We start from the raw sequence: 17479 nt of genomic DNA, 5'->3' as shown, positions 1-17479 counted from the left end.
AATTAATTTTTAAAAATCTGATTTTAGGGTGCCTCGGTAGCTCAGTCAGTGAAGCGTCCCTCTTCAGCAGAGGTCATGATCTCGTGGTTCACGAGTTTGAACTCCGCGTCAGGGTCTGTGCTGACAGCTCAGACAGGGCCTGAGCCTGTTTCAGATTCTGTGTCTCCCTCTCTTTCTGTCCCTCCCGGCCCACAATCTGTCTCTCTCTCTTTTTCTCAAAAATAAAGAAACATTAAGATTTTTTTTTTTTAATCGGATTCCACAGAATCAGAGAATAAACTGGTGGTTGCCAGGGGCTGGGGTGAGAGGGAAATGAGATACAGGTTAAAGTATGGAACTTTCAGTTATAGGAAGATTAAGTTCTGAGGATACAGCACAGTGACTATAAGTTAAAATATGGTATTATAATACAGTATTATATACTTGAAGGTTGCTGAAGAGTAAATCTAAAGGGTTCTCAGCACAAAAAAATAGAGTTAACTACCTGAGGTGATAAACGTGTTCATTATCTCCATGTTGGTATCATTCTAAACTATGTGCATGCGTATGTGTCAGTATGTTGGGAAAAAATTATAGACACAACAAATGATTAAGAGGGAAAACCTGAAATGAGAGTATGGGCCAAGCAAATCAAACCAAAATGGTTGGACCTCACTCCATCAGAATAAGAGTTATCACTCATGGGTATATCTTTCCTGCACATGTATATATAGTTTTTAATAACAAATTGAACCCAATGGTTTTAACATTGTAAAAACATCCTTCTGTATCAATAACTCTAGAATTATACACTTATTTTAATGGCAACATAATATCCTATCAGTTTATATATTTTTCCAAATCCCTAATGTTGGAGTTAGCTTAGTTGTTTAATTTTTGCAAATACTAAATGTCCTTATGTAAAAACATCTTTGTAAATGTACACTATTATCTTCTGTTTCAAAAAAATTCAAAATTTCAAAAAAGGGAATACATGATCACTTTTTTTTATGTTTTTTTTATTTTTGAGAGAGAGAGAGCATGTGTACATGAGCAGGAGAGGTTTAGAGCGAGAGGGAGACACAGAATTCGAAGCAGGCTCCAGGCTCTGAGCTGTCAGCACAGAGCCCGACACGGGACTCGAACCCACGAACTGTGAGATCATGACCAGAGCTGAAGCTGGACACTTAACTGACAGAGCCCATGCACCCCTACATGAATCACTTTTAAGGAATTTGGATAATTAAAAATTACCATCACGACCATGGGCCAGTACCAATTTCCCAGTGCACACATGTGCCGATTTTCCATGTCCATTCCAATAACGGCACCCGTCATCATCAAGCTTTTAATCCTTTGTTAATCTTAGAAGAGGAAACATGGTACTTTCCTATTTTAACTTGCATTTTTTAAATTATCAATAATTTTTAGTATAGTTTATTGTCAAATTGGTTTCCATACAACACCCAGTGCTCATCCCAACAAGTGCCCATGCTCAATGCCCCCATTTCCCCTTCTCCCCCATCCCCATCAACCCTCAGTCTGTTCTCAGATAAAGTATCAATAATTTTAAAGATAAAATTAAAGCTTTATCATTTCTAATTCCACTCACACAAACCATTTGTTATATTAGGCAATATCCAAATGAATGTCACGTAGGGACAATGAAATTAGTAAATTTCCCTTCTGTAGGTGGTAGTTATATAACACTATCAATGTTTTCTTTCCTGGGGGATAATAATTCTTTGTCTTTACATGCAGAAGAGCAGCTGTTTGGTTCAGCAAGCTTTGAGAATACCTTAGTAGAATGGCCCCGAATACAATTTAGCAGGGAAAATGCCACCATGATAGTGCCACTTGCTGTAACATATGAGACTTGAAAAGCATTTGCACCGGCATATGTCAACCTGTCCACCTCTATAAAACATATAGATTTATTTAATATTCTGAATTCAGCTGCTTTAAATGCCTCTATCAGGAATATTTTAGAAATCTTTCTATAAGATCACCTCTAACTTTCAAAAGCTGTATCAGCTTAAAAGTTTCATGAGCCATGTGGGGACCGGCTGAATAAAGGAAAGAAAATAGATAAAAATTTTCAATAATCTTTTAGGGAAAAAAACGTCTCCATGTCTTTGGGGATGGAGCCTCGGTTACCAGGTACTTGCATACACGTGGACGCCTGCAGCTAAGTTTCAGCCATCGAAAAATGAAGCAGATTTATGCCAGTGTATTCAAGTTGGCTGTTTGTAAAGCTTAAATACACACACATACACACACACACACACACACACCTATAGAAGGAAATCTCCTCACCAGAATAACATGGAGCCTCAAGACAGAAGATCCTTTTTAAAAGAAGGTTTTCATTTTCAGAATCCACTGTGAAATTTGGTGGAGGATTTCAGAAGTCTCCATTAAATAAAAATCTGAACATTTTTCATGTAATGAATGTAGGGAACTGTTCTCAAGACAACAGAAGCAACAGCAAACCAACAGTCCACAAGCACTTCATGGTCACGAAAGAAGAGGGTGTACAGATTGTAAATCAAAAACAAACTCAAAAACAGAAAACAGCGTGTTCTCACGCACTTTTCTAAATATAACTCCCCCACCCCTGGTTTACTGAATGAACTAGAAATGTCACTTCCATGAAGACTTGGAAGATGGAGGATAGGAAACCGGACAGTTTCAAATAATTATGCCAAAAAGAGTCATCTGGAAAATACAAACTCACTGTTAGAGTCCATTTCAAAGCTGGATGTGAGTTAAGAAATCCGAAGTGGGGAGGGGTAAAGGACTTATTATTATCCTCAGGGTTTTCTAAACATTGTACTGCTTACTTTTGCACACGCTTGATTTTATTAACAGGAACTATTGATTTGTTAAAAACTACTTATTGAGTGCCTAGTAGATGCTGGGCACTTGAACTCATTGAAGATGCAAGCATGAATGAAACAGACAGACACCCCCACCCCCACAGAGACCACACCAGCCTGCTGGAATCTTTTCCCCCTAGCGTGCTCTACAGATAGAACCCCATGCTCTGATCTACTACAATTTATGTATCCATCCCCCAGTTAACAGGCATTGGAGTTATTTCTGAGGATTTCTCTACTACATACAATTGAACAGTAAGCGCACTTGTACTTCTAAGTCGGTAAATACATGCAAGGTTTTCCAAAGCCATATTCTCAAAACGTGGTCCACATAATGTCATAGGCTCTAACACTCTTTGAGGGGATCCAGGAAGAAAGAAAACTGTTCCACTAACAATACTAAAATATGATTTTCTTCTTTTACTGCATGGACATTGCCCTTATGATATAAAATCAATGGCAGTTTCAACTTGGAGCACCTTAACAGAACTAAAACAGTGGCCCCAAACCTACCAGTCTAGGATGGCTCCTGTAATGTTTATTGCCACACACCTACAGCCAAAACAGAAGCTAGCCTGAAGTTCTTGAGGAAGCAGTAAAGATGTGCTTATTTTGTAGGGCGCCTGAGTGGATCAGGGGGTTAAGCTTCTGACTCTTGGTTTCCATTCAGGTTCCAATCTTATGGTTCATGAGTTTGAGCCCCACCTTGAACTCTGGGCTGACAGTGCTGACCCGCTTGGAATTCACGTTCTCTTCTTCTCTCTCTGCCCCTCACTCTCTCTCTTGCTCCCTCCCTCTCTCCATCTCTCTCTCAAAAATAAATAAACTTTAAAAAAAGCATTAATTTTATGAGGTCTCCACCCTTGGGTACATGTTTGTTTTAATAACAACAATCATGCAGAAAGCCATTCTGCTGCACACCAGACCAGGAGGCTAGTCTATGAGAAAAGCCCTTGTGTAGTAAGAGAAGGCCAGTTTTTTGTTTGGCTTTGTTTTGTTTTTCTCATGCAACCCCAGATTCTCCTTAAAAGAAAGATTTAAAAAATTATTATTCAAACTGGGCATTTAGCAGAAATTTTAACCATAAACAGATTACCAGTTCAAAGAAAACCTGACAGGACTCATTGCTTATAACTGAATTTGTGCTTTCCTTTGAAAATTGGAATTGTAGGGGTGCCTGGGTCGCTCAGCCAGTTAAGTGTCTGACTCTTGATTTTGACTTAGATCATGATCTCACGTTCCTGGGATTGAGTCCTGTGTCTAGCTCTGCACTGACAGTGTGGAGCCTATTTGGTATTCTCTCTCTCTCTCTCTCTCTCTCTCTCTCTCTCTCCTCTCTCCATACCCTCCCCCTGATAGCTCACTCACACTCATTCTCACTCTCTCTCTCTCTCACTCACTCAAAATAAATCTTTTTTAAAAATTAGAATTTTTGAAAACTTTTACCTTCCATGGTGAACCTTACAGCTTCCTAATACTCAGACTTTTCAGGTGAAATCAGTAGTAATGTTAATGAACGTGATTCTTTTTCTTTTTTTAATGTTTATTTTTGAGAAAGAGAGAGAGAGAGCGTGCGCGAGTGAGCAAGCAGGGGAGGGGCAATGAGAGAGAGACACACACAGAATACTAAGCAGGATCCAGGCTCTGAGCTGTCAGCACAGAGCCCAATGCAGGTATAAAACACATTAACATGAGATCATTGCCTGAGCTAAAGTCAGACGCCTAATCAACTGATTCACTCAAGTGCCCCAGGATATACAGTATAAACATAAATTGAATTCTAGAGCATTCTACAGTTAAAATCATACAAAGGTTACCAATTAAGAGAAAAAGCATAAAGGGTAGCCATCTTGAGGCCAGGTAACTTTCTCTCTTTGCTACCTATGACCATACCATGCTCCTAGGAATGGACTTAGCAAGGAAGGATATGTTGGGGGTTTGCACCATGCATGATTGCACTCAAATATCCTCCAACCAACCCTAAGAGAATCAAGTCACAGGTTTAAGAAAATGAGCTCTAGGTATTCCAGGGGGCGTGCAGGTATGATGCCATTTATAAAGATTCTAGCAAAAATGTTGCATCAATATTACTTTTTTAAGTTTATTTATTTTCAAGAGAGACAGAGAGAGGGTGTGGGTGTGCACGTGAACAGGGAAGGGGGAGTGGGGGGGGCGGAGAGAGAGAGAGAGAGAGAGAGAGAGAGAGAGAGAGAGAGAGAGAGAGAGAGAGAATGAATCCTAAGCAGGGTCCACACTGTCAGTACAGAGCCTGACCCAGGACTCAATCCCACAAACTATGAGGTGATGATCTGAGCCAAGTTAGAGAGTCAGACGCTTAACCGACTGAGCCACCCAGGCACCCCTGGCATCAGTATTCTTTACAGAATTCTGACACCATCCCACAGAATGCACATCAGCTGCAACTAAAGAGACCACATAACTGTTTTTAGGTTAAGCCGTGTGTAGACGAAAGATGGCTGTCACTGCCCTGGTTCCATCACACAATCCAAGCAATCTCCTAAAACACAGCAAGAAGATCAGGTTACAAAACCTCTTAAGACCATGACTAGACACACCCTACAAAACCTACTACCTGGGTAGATTTGTAGCTCATGAGGCAACACAGCTGCTGCTCATGGAATCAGCCTCCTTTAAGGCTTTTTGTGACAAAGAACCGATTTCTGGTCCAAATGAGTCCATTTTCTTTAACTTGTCAATTGGTGTGATCCATGGACCACACTCACATTATAAGCCTCCAAGGCCATTTTCCAAAACATTAAGCTGTTCTCCTCTATCCTTTTAATGATGGCAAGCATTCCTCTTTTCTATTTGCTTAATTTCAGCTCAACTTCTGCCAAGCTTCAATTAACCTAAAGAATAGTGGCTACTACGCTCTAATGTATGTATACATTGTCTTGCCTACGTTGATGCATTGTGTTGCTCTGAAGAGATCCAGTGTGGTTTTACAAAAACAAACACAAAACAAAACAAAAAGAGAAAATCATTGCTGGGGATGCCAGCATCCGACACACAGAACCATTAGGAGGGGAAAAAAATTAAAAAGATGTGCATGTGAAGGAGTAGTGAAGGCTGACTTCTGAGAATATTCACACTCACTGTAATTCTAATAAAGAAATTAATTTTTAGAATAGTGACACTCCACTAAATAACCATCCAAATGAGCAAATGATTCCATCGTATACTCAGTAGAAATATTTTATCTGATTTTATCAAATAAAACCTTAAAAATTCTTAGTTCTGGGAAGCCTGGGTATCTCAGTCAGTTAAGCGCAGACTTTGGGTCAGTTCATAATCTCGCGGGTTCAAGCTCCTTGTATGGGCCCTGTGCTGACAGCTCAGCACCTGGAGACTTCTTTGGATTCTGTGTCTCCCTCTCTCTCTGCCCCTCCCTGATTTCCCCCTCTCACTCTAATAAATCAACATTTAATAAACTTCTCGGCTCTATGAAGATATAATACAGTATTTATACTATATACTAATATATCCTAATATCTGTATTATATATATGTATATATCTTTATTTTACGGTTTTATATTTTCCCTGAAGTTACGATATTCATTGGAAATTCTTCTCTGCTCTATTCTCTCTGTCATTTGACCATTAATCCTGCTCTAACTACACTACATACATTGTGCCACCATATGCTGAAAAGCAGCAAACACCACATATGACTGAAGATGAAAACACACCTTGAAATTCCATATATCACCACTATTTTATGTTGATTCTTCAAACCTCTGCAATCCTCATCAGTTTTCATTACTTTCTATAGAAATATATATGTAATTAGTCATTATCACTGGAAGTTTCTAATCTGATTTCGCAATTCCACACAGACAATGACGGTTTCCACAAGGCTCCTCCTGTCAGTTCCTACTAGTCTAAATGCTGGTGATATAGCCACTGATGGTTCTTCTCTACTTTACATCAAGCTACAGCTCATTTCCTTTATCTTCCCAGGAGAGTATACAAAACAGAGGAGCATCAGGTAAAGCAAAGTGTTTTTGGACCTACAGAAGAATTTTTTCTCTTTTAAGAATTCAACAAGATAAGAATGACCTGGAACTCATCTATGGAAAATACGTACCATGACTCAACATGTCAGGGTAGGCTATAGAAAGGCACGAAAGACCACCAGAAATTAAATGTGCAAATCTTATCTTTCCACTTGTTGGTGATACGCCTCACAGAGAGATGACTCTGCTTTTTAACTTAATTTTTTTGTCAGGTCTGTATTAAAATCATAAAATCCTTGTTCCTTCTGTTGGACATTATCCATTTTATTAGGCACTTTCATGCATGAGTTTTTATTCAGTGTTTGAGGTAAAAAAAAATCAAATATGTGTTTCATATCCTCTAAATTTTTGTGAGCACACAGAAGAACATTTAAAATAAAAGTTTATAGCAAAGTCCCAGAGATATAAAGTTGGCATATTGTATTTCTGAGCAAACAGCTACGTTTACTTTTCTCCCCATGCCTTACACTGTCAAAGATGATGAAAATTGCTTCCCTAAATAAATCTCTTTCTTTAAATGAGAATGAAAGTAGAATGAGAGGAAACTTACTAACATTGAGATGTGTTATTCCAATGTACCGAAAGCAGAGGACAGCCGAGATTCTGGTTCCAGAAAGGCTCCACATGACAAGAACTACGCAGTAGGAAAGTTCTCTCCAGGTTCCCGTGGAAAGGTTTAAGTGTTTTCTAGCAGGTCGTCTTCTCTCCTACTTCTGTTATTTCCTATCAACTTACTTTCTCTTCTGATATAAGTAAAGGGGTCATGGAAGATTCTCAAAGAAACTCATGAAATGAAGATACAGCAGGTTAGGAATAAATGCAGGCATTATGAAATGTAAATAGCCCTGGATTCAGTCAAATGTAATTAGATTACAAGAATTCTTTTCGGCTCCCACATGGAGAAAAATATGCATTAAGGTAAATGCCTATGATCTAGCAGATCCCAAAGTTAATACAGAGATTAAACTTCGCCATATTTGAAACTTTAAATGTAACTGAGTTGCACTGCAAAACCCTTCTGGCATTGACTACTGGAAACACTTTCTCAATAGGCTAGAGATGTACATACATTACCATTTTGTTGTTTCTATACAAGCACACAATCCCACTTACAGAAGTTTTGATATTTATCTAGATGTTAAAACACTAACATGAAGACATCATCTCACACTTTGAAACTTGTACTTCTTAAATAAATTTTGTACCTATTAGCAATACCACGTTCTGGCCACAATGACAAACTCTTCCGGCCCGCAAGTAACATGTCTAGGGCGTTGAAAAATGAAATCTATGTGGTTTGAAGCATCAGAGTACCAGGTAACCATTCAGAAAAGCAAAGATTCTGTGTAGTAAACCTCTTTATATGACTGTAGTAGTTGGAGAGGAAATTGTAAATGGGGAAGGGTAGATTGCTTTGAGTTAGAAAATTGTTGCCATTAAACAGTTTACAAAGAGCCTACTGTTTCTGCATCATTATCCCCAATGTGTCAAAGTCAGCATTTTCACAATATTTAAAGCACTCCCAACTTGCTCATAAATATCATTTATATTCCTGCACAGCTATTCAGCATATCAGGAATATCATTTACAGTGTGCTGCACTTACACAGGATGTTGATCTGAGCCAATGCATGTGAACCCAATATAAAGACAGAGAAGAGGGCACAACCCTCTCCAAGAAGAATTATGGAGATCATGTACTTTTACTGCCAAGGCTGACCCAAGACTCAAGGCCATTATGTGCTTTGCATGTGGAGAGCAGCCCAGAAGCTCATCTGGCCTTAAGCGTGCAGTAGGACCTTGCTACTGGGCAGCTCAATTGTGGATGAAAGGCTGGCCCCCAGACTGGCATTCCCGTTTATTTTTAGTGATTTGCCTTGTACTGGAAGAGGCCTTTCTTGTGTCAACCTTAAAGATTAAAAAAAAAAAAAAAAAAAAAAAAAGATGGTTATTTTATGAGCAAAATGAGCTTATTTGGCAATAGCAGAGGAATTATACTTAGGGACATGTGAGCTATCGTGAACCACAGGCAAGTCCAAAGAGGCAAAGGAGAGGTCAGTTTTCATTAGGATTTAGGAGGAAATCGAGAAAGGGTATTTTAAAAAGAATTCAGAGGAGAAGAACAGGAGTTTTGGGTGGTGGCCGTATCTCATTGGGTACAAGTATAATGCTTAGTGTGTTGTTGCTGAGGTAGGGAAGGATCTTCTTTCTTTTTTTCTTAAAAGCAGGGATGATATTCCTGGGTGAAAAATGCCCTTCCTTACCTAGATAATTTTCTTAACGTTTATGTATTTTTCTGAGAGTGCAAGCTGACTTGGGACAGAGAGAAAGACACAGAGAGAGAGAGACACACAGAAACCGAAGCAGGCTCCAGGCTCTGAGCTGTCAGCACAGAACCTGATGTGGGGCTCAAACTCACAGACCTTGAGGTCATGATCTGAGGTGAAGTCAGAAGCTTAACCGACTTAGCCACCCAAGTGCCCTGTCCCTTGTCAAAATAAATCTTAGCTTCCTTCTGCTGGTTATGCAGGCTAAAAGGAATGACATGTGCATGAGAGCACTCCCTGCAGGGTTTCCTGAATCAATATTTTTTAAGTTTATTTATTTTTGGGAGAGAGAGACAAAGCATGAGTGGGTGAGGAGCAGAGAGAAACAGAGACACAGTATCTGATGCAGACTCCAGGCTCTGAGCTGTCAGCACAGAGCCCGATGCAGGGTTTGAACTCACAAACTGTGAGACCATAAGCTAAGGCGAAGTCATAGACTTAACTGAATGAGCCCCACCCAGGCACCCCCGACTCCATTTTAAATGAGGTTTCCTTTATTTTCACACTTGAAGGGAAAATAGAACCTGACTTAAAATCTCCTTTCCTACATCTCTACTACCGACACCCCAAGGAGCCATTTCAGGTCACTGCTTCCACGAGAAGCAACAGCTCCAGCTGACAACGGTCACTGCCTTCTCTAAAGTCTTCCCACATCTGTCAGTAACACCAATTTTGATCCACAGTCTCCCACACCCTCTGACGGATGCCTGTGTAAGTCAAGATACTCCTGTGTAAGTGAATAATGTTAAGCCGGGAGAATGTTCAAAGGAGTCTTTAATTGGAATTTGCAAACACACTCATTTATTTATGTGTGAAATAGCAATGCTACAGCATCATAAATGCCTTCCTAGGTTTGAGGCCCTGAAAAAAAAAAACAAACAATGGCCACCACAGACGACAAGGTGCCTCTGGTGCTATGACTAGAATTAAAGCCTGTATCGGTCACAAGGTAAATCGGAATCAGAAAAGAAGATTTTTCATAATTTTTATTAAAAACATAATTTCAGGGTGCCTGAGTGGCTCAGTTGGCTAAGTGTCCAACTTTGGCTCAGGTCATGATCTCACGGTTTGTGGTCTCGAGCCCCGTGTCCAGATCTGTGCTGACAGTGTGGAGCCTGCTTGGGATTCTCTCTCTCCTTCTCTCTCTCCCTCTGTTTCTACCCCTTCTCCACACCTTGCTCTCAAAATAAATTAATTACTTTTTTAAAAAGTTTAAGTCTTCAAGTAGCCAGTGTAAAAGCTTAATGTGCTAAAAAGAAAATGCCAAACTGAGAAATATTTCCCAGATCAAGAGATAACTTCTTCTATCTATTAAGCATTCCAACACAAAACAGCAAGACTAATAATACTGCACTGAAAAAGTGTGTCAAAGGTAGAAAAGCAATTTGTCCCATGAAAAGAGATTTTTCTTTTTTTTATTTAAAAAAAAATTTTTTTAATGTTTTATTTATTTTTGATACAGAGAGAGTCAGAGCATGAGAGGGAAGAGGCAGAGAGAGAAGGAGATACAGAACCGGAAGCAGGCTCCAGGCCCTGAGCTAGCTGTCAGCATAGAGCCTGACACGGGGCTCGAACCCACGAACGTGAGATCTGACCTGAGTTGAAGTCTGAGGCTTAACCGACTGAGCCACCCAGGCACCCCAGAAAAGAGATTTTTCTAATACACCAAAAGAAGTGTCAATGTTAAGAGTGATCCAAAAAGCAGAAGTTTTATAAGACACTGTTTACTGATTTACTTGCCTGTCAGAGTGACAAAGATTAAGACAGAATGATGAGTTCTTAGGTTTCTGAAGTCCTGGCAAAATCGCCACAGCCCTGTATGTACTGCTGGAAGATTAGTCGGCAACATGTATTAGAATATTTGAAAACTGCAATCCCCAACCCAGTAATTCCACTCACACAAATGATCCCAAGGAAACTAGCAAGTCAGTTCATAAATATGTGTGTAGCACAACTTATTATAGGAGGAAAAAACTGGAAATACCATACATGCCCGGTATGTGACTAGGCAAATAAATTATAGGCTTTCATTGAATCTATGAAATCCAATAGAAATGATGACCATGCATACATAATTATCAAGAAGGAAAATATATACAGCATCACAAGTGGAAAAAAATTGTCACAGAAAAGTAAGGCATGCTATAAATATATGTGTAATAGCACACATATTAATTAATAACCTTAATAATAAATTAATCTTCAGATGGCCACCATCCCTTCCAACCTGGGCATCTGCTTCTGCAGCTACTTCCCTCCCAGCCTTCTAAATAAAGACCCAGATACACAAACACTTTATTTCATATTTCTAACATCACGTAAATTTAGGAAGAAAAGCAAAGGGAGTGGAAGATAAGCGATACCAATCTGATTCTGGGTATTTTTTTTTAGTGAGAGTTTTAATAAAAGTTGTACTTAAAAAAAAAGTACAGGAGCAACAAGAGCATTTGACAGGTGTGGACAGAACAAAAAGGGTGTGTGAGAGGTGAATTACCATATTTCACATACTTAACCTTTAAATACTCCAAGAAACACAATTAAAGGATTTCTGCTACTTTAATTTCCTCCCCTTTTGAACAGAACACAGTGCTCAGACTAGACCCTGGGAGATCGTGGCGAGGGGTATGAGATGGTGCGTGATTTGACACCCACGTTCACCTCTAGCTACTATGTGACTTAGACATTCAAGCTTTGGCACATGAGATTTCTAGTTATTCTATAATGAACGTCCATTGCTAATGAAATGAGTATAGTCCACAAAGAATTATTAGAAACCTGGGTTGCTACACAAATGTTTCTTGGGTGCTCATTCTAGTTTCCCGGCATTAAGTTTTTCCTCCCCACATCCAAAGCACCTCTGAGACAGGGATGTAAGTGAATGTTGGTTTCTCTGAAATGTGTTGCTAGGAAGCTCTGGCACGTGATTGGATAATAGCAAAGCCTGTAGGCAGAGTGATCCCAAGGGAGCAGAAAAGGGAAGGAGGGGAATACAGGGCATAGATATGAGCAGGTTACTCTGATCCATGGGGCCCAACCCTACTGGGGACCTCAGAGATGCTGCCAGATGCTTTCAGAGCTATTTACCCACCAATTCTCTTGCACTAATTCCTTGGCATTTCCATTTCTAACAGATCTGCCCTCAGGTCCGGCACAGTCAGCCAGAGAAAGCGCACGAGAGCACCCAGGCGTGGCCCTAATCTTCCTGGGCAGACAATGGAGTGCCAGCTACATAGTGACAATGCTACACATTATTTTCAAAGTTCTCCCCTTTCCTACACCCTCCCCACGGTACCACACAGACTGGATAAGAAGTGTTATAAGGTAACACTAACCCTACCCAATACATCTGAGTCCTAGATCCTAATGCCCTTAGATGCAAGCCCTTAGAGAGCAACCTACCATGAGAACACTGTCCACTGTACACCACCTTTATTCGTTCTTCCCCAGGATACTGAGTTCTTCCTGATGAACTTACTAAACAACGGACAAAAAAAAAAAAGAACACATTCAATGAGAATACAAATATACAGTGTAATTTACAGTGTGATTCCATTTTCACCAGATTATAGATATTCGAGGCAGGAAACAAACAAACCAAACAAACAAATAAACAAAAAGAACTTGACAGACTGGATGAGAATCAGTGGTTTTTGATTCCTCATTAAAAACAATTCCTGTCTCAACACACTACAACAGAGATTCTCCTTTCCAAGTGTTCCCAGACCAGCTGTGTCAGTCTCCCCTAGTAGTTTTTTGGAAACATGCATTTCTAGCCCTCAGCCCAGACCTATTAAACTTGCCAGAAACTCTCTAACAAGACCTCCAGGACATTCCGAGCAGGGGAACCACTACTCAGAAGACGGGTTGCAAATTGTAGCTTGTATAAAATGTTGCTGCAGAAACTTACATAAAATGTTATGGCACCCCAAGCAGTTAGAGATGAAGTGTCATGGCGCCCACAGCCGTTAGAGACGCATTGTCTGCAGCTTACTTTGAAATAGCACAACATTAGAACTATGAACAGCATTGGACATATGAAGAGATATAAAGAACATTTGGCAAATACTAACAATTATGGAATCTCAACAGATAGTATATGACACACGGTCTTCCCAGAGATTGTGTTACAATAGATCTATACTCCGGAATCCAGGTTTTTACCAGGAATCCTGGGTTCTCCTTAGGATGAGGGCTTATAGAACTTTAAGAAACACAATTAAAAAACACAACTCTTGACAACTTTCATGTTTCTTGGTAAATGGTGGGCTTGGCAGAAGAGTCATCTACCCCAGAATATACCAGCAATGTATATTTAACAGACCAAACCTGTGGATGGTTCTATGGGGTGTTTCTCTTGCCAACATTAGCATTAGCTGCACATAAGGGTTACCAGCAACTTTCCTGAAGGTTCCTATTTTCTTGCCCGTATCACAGACTGTAGTCCATGTGTTTTGAATCAGAAGGATACATGGCAAGCAATTTTATGAACTCATCACGTGGTCACTCAATAAAAGACCACGTCAGTCCCACACAATGAATGAGTATCAAGGTACAAGAACAACTTTTCTTCTTTCTGTCTGTCCACCAGACAAAACCTGATCTACTTGGGATTCTCAGGTTGCAAGGAATACACACAATTCACAGACATGCCTCACTGAATTTCATTCTATTTTCAAGACCCCTGTCCGTGAGCTCCACTGAGCCCTAACAATTCCATGGAGGGCATTTTTTTAGACCACAGGCCACACTGGGGAGAAATCACTTCAATAATTACATCAATGGTAGTTAAATTTTTCAGAATGTTACAAGACTGTGCAAGAAAGAGTCTTGATGATGGGGGGGGTGAGGACAAAATCTACATTCTACAACACTGAAACCATGAAGCACGCCATTTAGGCCACTGTAAAATTACAGTGTTCGACATCTTACCCTATTCTCCTAAATATAAATAATCAGGGGGAACAAACACATGTTACTCAAGCCATTTATACATCTTTTTCAATATGTTTGTCTCATAAAGTTGAATTAACTATGATTTTCTCATTTTAAAACTGTTAGCTGGCGGCTCCATGTTTTCACTATTAATTCCATGTGTACAAATTATTTGTCACGTCACTGGCCACTTGTTAATAACATGTTTTGTTATTAGTTACTTCTCCCATCAAAGATGTGTCTGTTCTGCCTAATTTACATGATTATTAAGGATCTTGACTTTCTTCTGAGTACTTGTGCAAAGGTTATAATGAGATGACAAGCCAAAATGTTTTAAAATGAGGATGCAATAAATCCAGTGGCTGTTAGCATATCCAAAGATCAATTCAACCAACTTCAAATCTGTCCCCTCTGAAAACAAAACCTTCTCCCTCACACTCCTGCCCCAATTCTGGTTTTCACTTGTCTTTCTTACTACCTTTGTCCTAGGGAAACAAGCTGAGCAAAGGGTAAGTCAGAATTAAAATCCATGTGACATGGAACGTTACTCAAAAAGAATGGTTTAAGCCCTGCCCTTTCCACCTTATATATCAAATATGGGTGACAAATATCTAATCTTTCACATGTTTAGTTTTGAGTACTTATAAAAATCAGTTCTACTCCCCTATGACTCAGAAATAGCACTGCTAGGGATCTACTCAGCGGATACAGGAGTACTGATACATAGGGGCACATGCACCCCAATGTTCATAGCAGCACTTTCAACAATAACCAAATCATGGAAAGAGCCTAAATGTCCATCACCTGATGAGTGGATCAAGAAGATGTGGTTTATCTATACAATGGAATACTACATGGCAACGAGAAAGAATGAAATCTGGCCACTTGTAGCAATGTGGATGGACCTCAAGGGAGTCATGCTAAGTGAAACGAGTCAGGCAGAGAAGGACAGATATCATATATTTTTACTCATAAGTGTAACAGAAGAAACTTAACATAGGACCATGGGGGAGGGGAAGAGAGAAAATAGTTGGGGAGAGGGAAGGAGGAAAATCATGAGAGACTCTTGAATACTGAGAACAAACTGAGGGCTGATGGGGGGGTGAGGGGAAGAGGTTGATGGGCATGAAGGGGGGCACTTGTGGGGATGAGCACTGGGTATTATATGGAAACCAACTTGACAATAAACTGTAAAAGAAAAAAATCAGTTCTAGGTTATAATGGAAAGATGCTGAATTATTGCAATATAATTATATGGTAGAAAGTTCTACGCATTTTGCTCTGTTAGTTACAGCTCTCAAAAACTGATATCTTTGTGATTTAGTTGTGTTAACACAGAATATGATAAGTGAATGATCACAAATAACAGTCATAGGTCAGGGCATGTTTCCAGGTTCTGAAATCAATCATTTTTAAACTATGGAAGATTAGATTTAGAAGAAACATTCTATTCTCCTGGAAATATCTTCTACTCTTAGGAAGGCGGGTATCACAGGAATAGATTTTTGACCAAAATGCTTTTTACCCACCTAACATATGACTAGAAATGCGTGACCTCTGAGCTTCAAGGCTGACTATATCAACAAATGTCTATGTCCCCTGTGTAAATGTCAACTCTAGGGTCACCAAGTCAGAGTCCTATTTGTTACCCATGCTTTGCACACTGGTATATACATAGTTAGGTTTTTCTCCCAGTATATTATCCCATATACTCAAACACAGGGTGATACGAGGAACAGAGAATTCTGAACCTGGGTGCCAGAGACAAAAGAGATAAATTTTCTGTAAATTGCAAATGGGAGACCCCAAATCATCTCACAGACCATGAAGAGATACTCATGTTCTCCAACCTCATTGGCTGCCTTATTTTTTATCTACTCTTTTTAATGCCCAAGTAAGCCCTCAAACACACCAAACAGGTAACAATTTTGCAAGTGAAGCAGTCAGTCACAAAATAAGAACAGCTCTGGTCCACACACAACCATGCGCTATGGTGATGCATCTTCATTCATGAGTTTACAATATTCCTCCATGATCCCATACAGGGTGTCCAACAAGGCATTCCCAAGAGTATCTATATTTAGGAACATATACTCCTGCTATGGGACAGAGGAATATTCTATACTATAGGGATAAATTGATTTTGCATACTTCTGTGAACACAGGGTGTACAAGGGTGTCTGAAAATTCTTTCACTAGTCCTGTTTTCCTGCCTTGTTAAATGCACCCTGGAAAAGGTCAGAGATCAGAAGGAAAGTAAACAGCAGGTAAGAAGGCAGTGAAAAAACTGGCGTGTCAAAAAGACAAAAAAAACTTGAGGAAGGAAGAAAAGTGTGTTGAAGTCCGAGATGGGAACAGACCTTCCCCAGTGACCAAAAGTCAATCTGCAATGGTCTCTAACAGAAAACCCAAGGTCACTGGAAACTCTGAATATGAATTATGCACCCACTGCTCTTCGGCTCAGATGATCTGGCTCTTAAATCTATCCTAGGGAATCAAACATTGGTTTTTGGCAAATCATCTCATGGCTCTCTCTAATTTTACACACACAACCAAATTTGATTAAATAAATATTGCTAAAGTTATCACTGAATTTTAGACACAGATCCCTCCTGCCACTGTTATTAGTTGTTCAACCTTTAAAAAAAACTCTTAAGAATAACAATATTGAAAATTTAGACAAATCTCCCCTTAGGGAGACTTGTATTGGGCAAACTATCCTATGCAAATTGGTTCTAGTGAGGTTGCTACATTCTAACGGAGAATATATTACCTTTGTGCTAAATGATCATTTAATTCCCCAGAAATTAGGTTGAAAAAATACAGACATTCAAGAAGATCAATGGAGGAATGTTGAAAGGTTTCATTTTGAGTTTCCTTTTAAAACACTGAGCTAGCACACTGATTATGAATAGTGTACCACAATTTTAATATAATCATTTGCATTCAGCAAACATTTTAAAGCAATGAGAAAGCAAAAGGCAAATTAAATTTTTACCGCATGCCAATCAATTTGGATAATGCAGAAGTGAAAAAATATCACAAACACAGACCGTTAATAATTTATAACTTTGACAGTAATAACTAAAAATATGATTACCACTTTGGAAATACTGAAATTAAACCAACAATTGACTTTCCTGACTATCTGATTTGCTTTAATTTCTTTTTTTTCCCCAGAATAGGGAAAGAAAATACAGCTTTCCATATTTGCAAAGAATGAGGCTTTTATGTAGTTCTTCCAACAAAGATGATCAGGAGTTGAGTTTGTTTGAGGGAAAATATTCTAGTGATTTACTGAAGGGAGCAAAATTCAGTGCATGCT

Source organism: Suricata suricatta, chromosome 1 (assembly GCF_006229205.1).
Source record: "Suricata suricatta isolate VVHF042 chromosome 1, meerkat_22Aug2017_6uvM2_HiC, whole genome shotgun sequence".
Classification (NCBI taxonomy): Eukaryota; Metazoa; Chordata; class Mammalia; order Carnivora; family Herpestidae; genus Suricata; species Suricata suricatta.
This window is presented reverse-complemented; position numbering follows the sequence as displayed.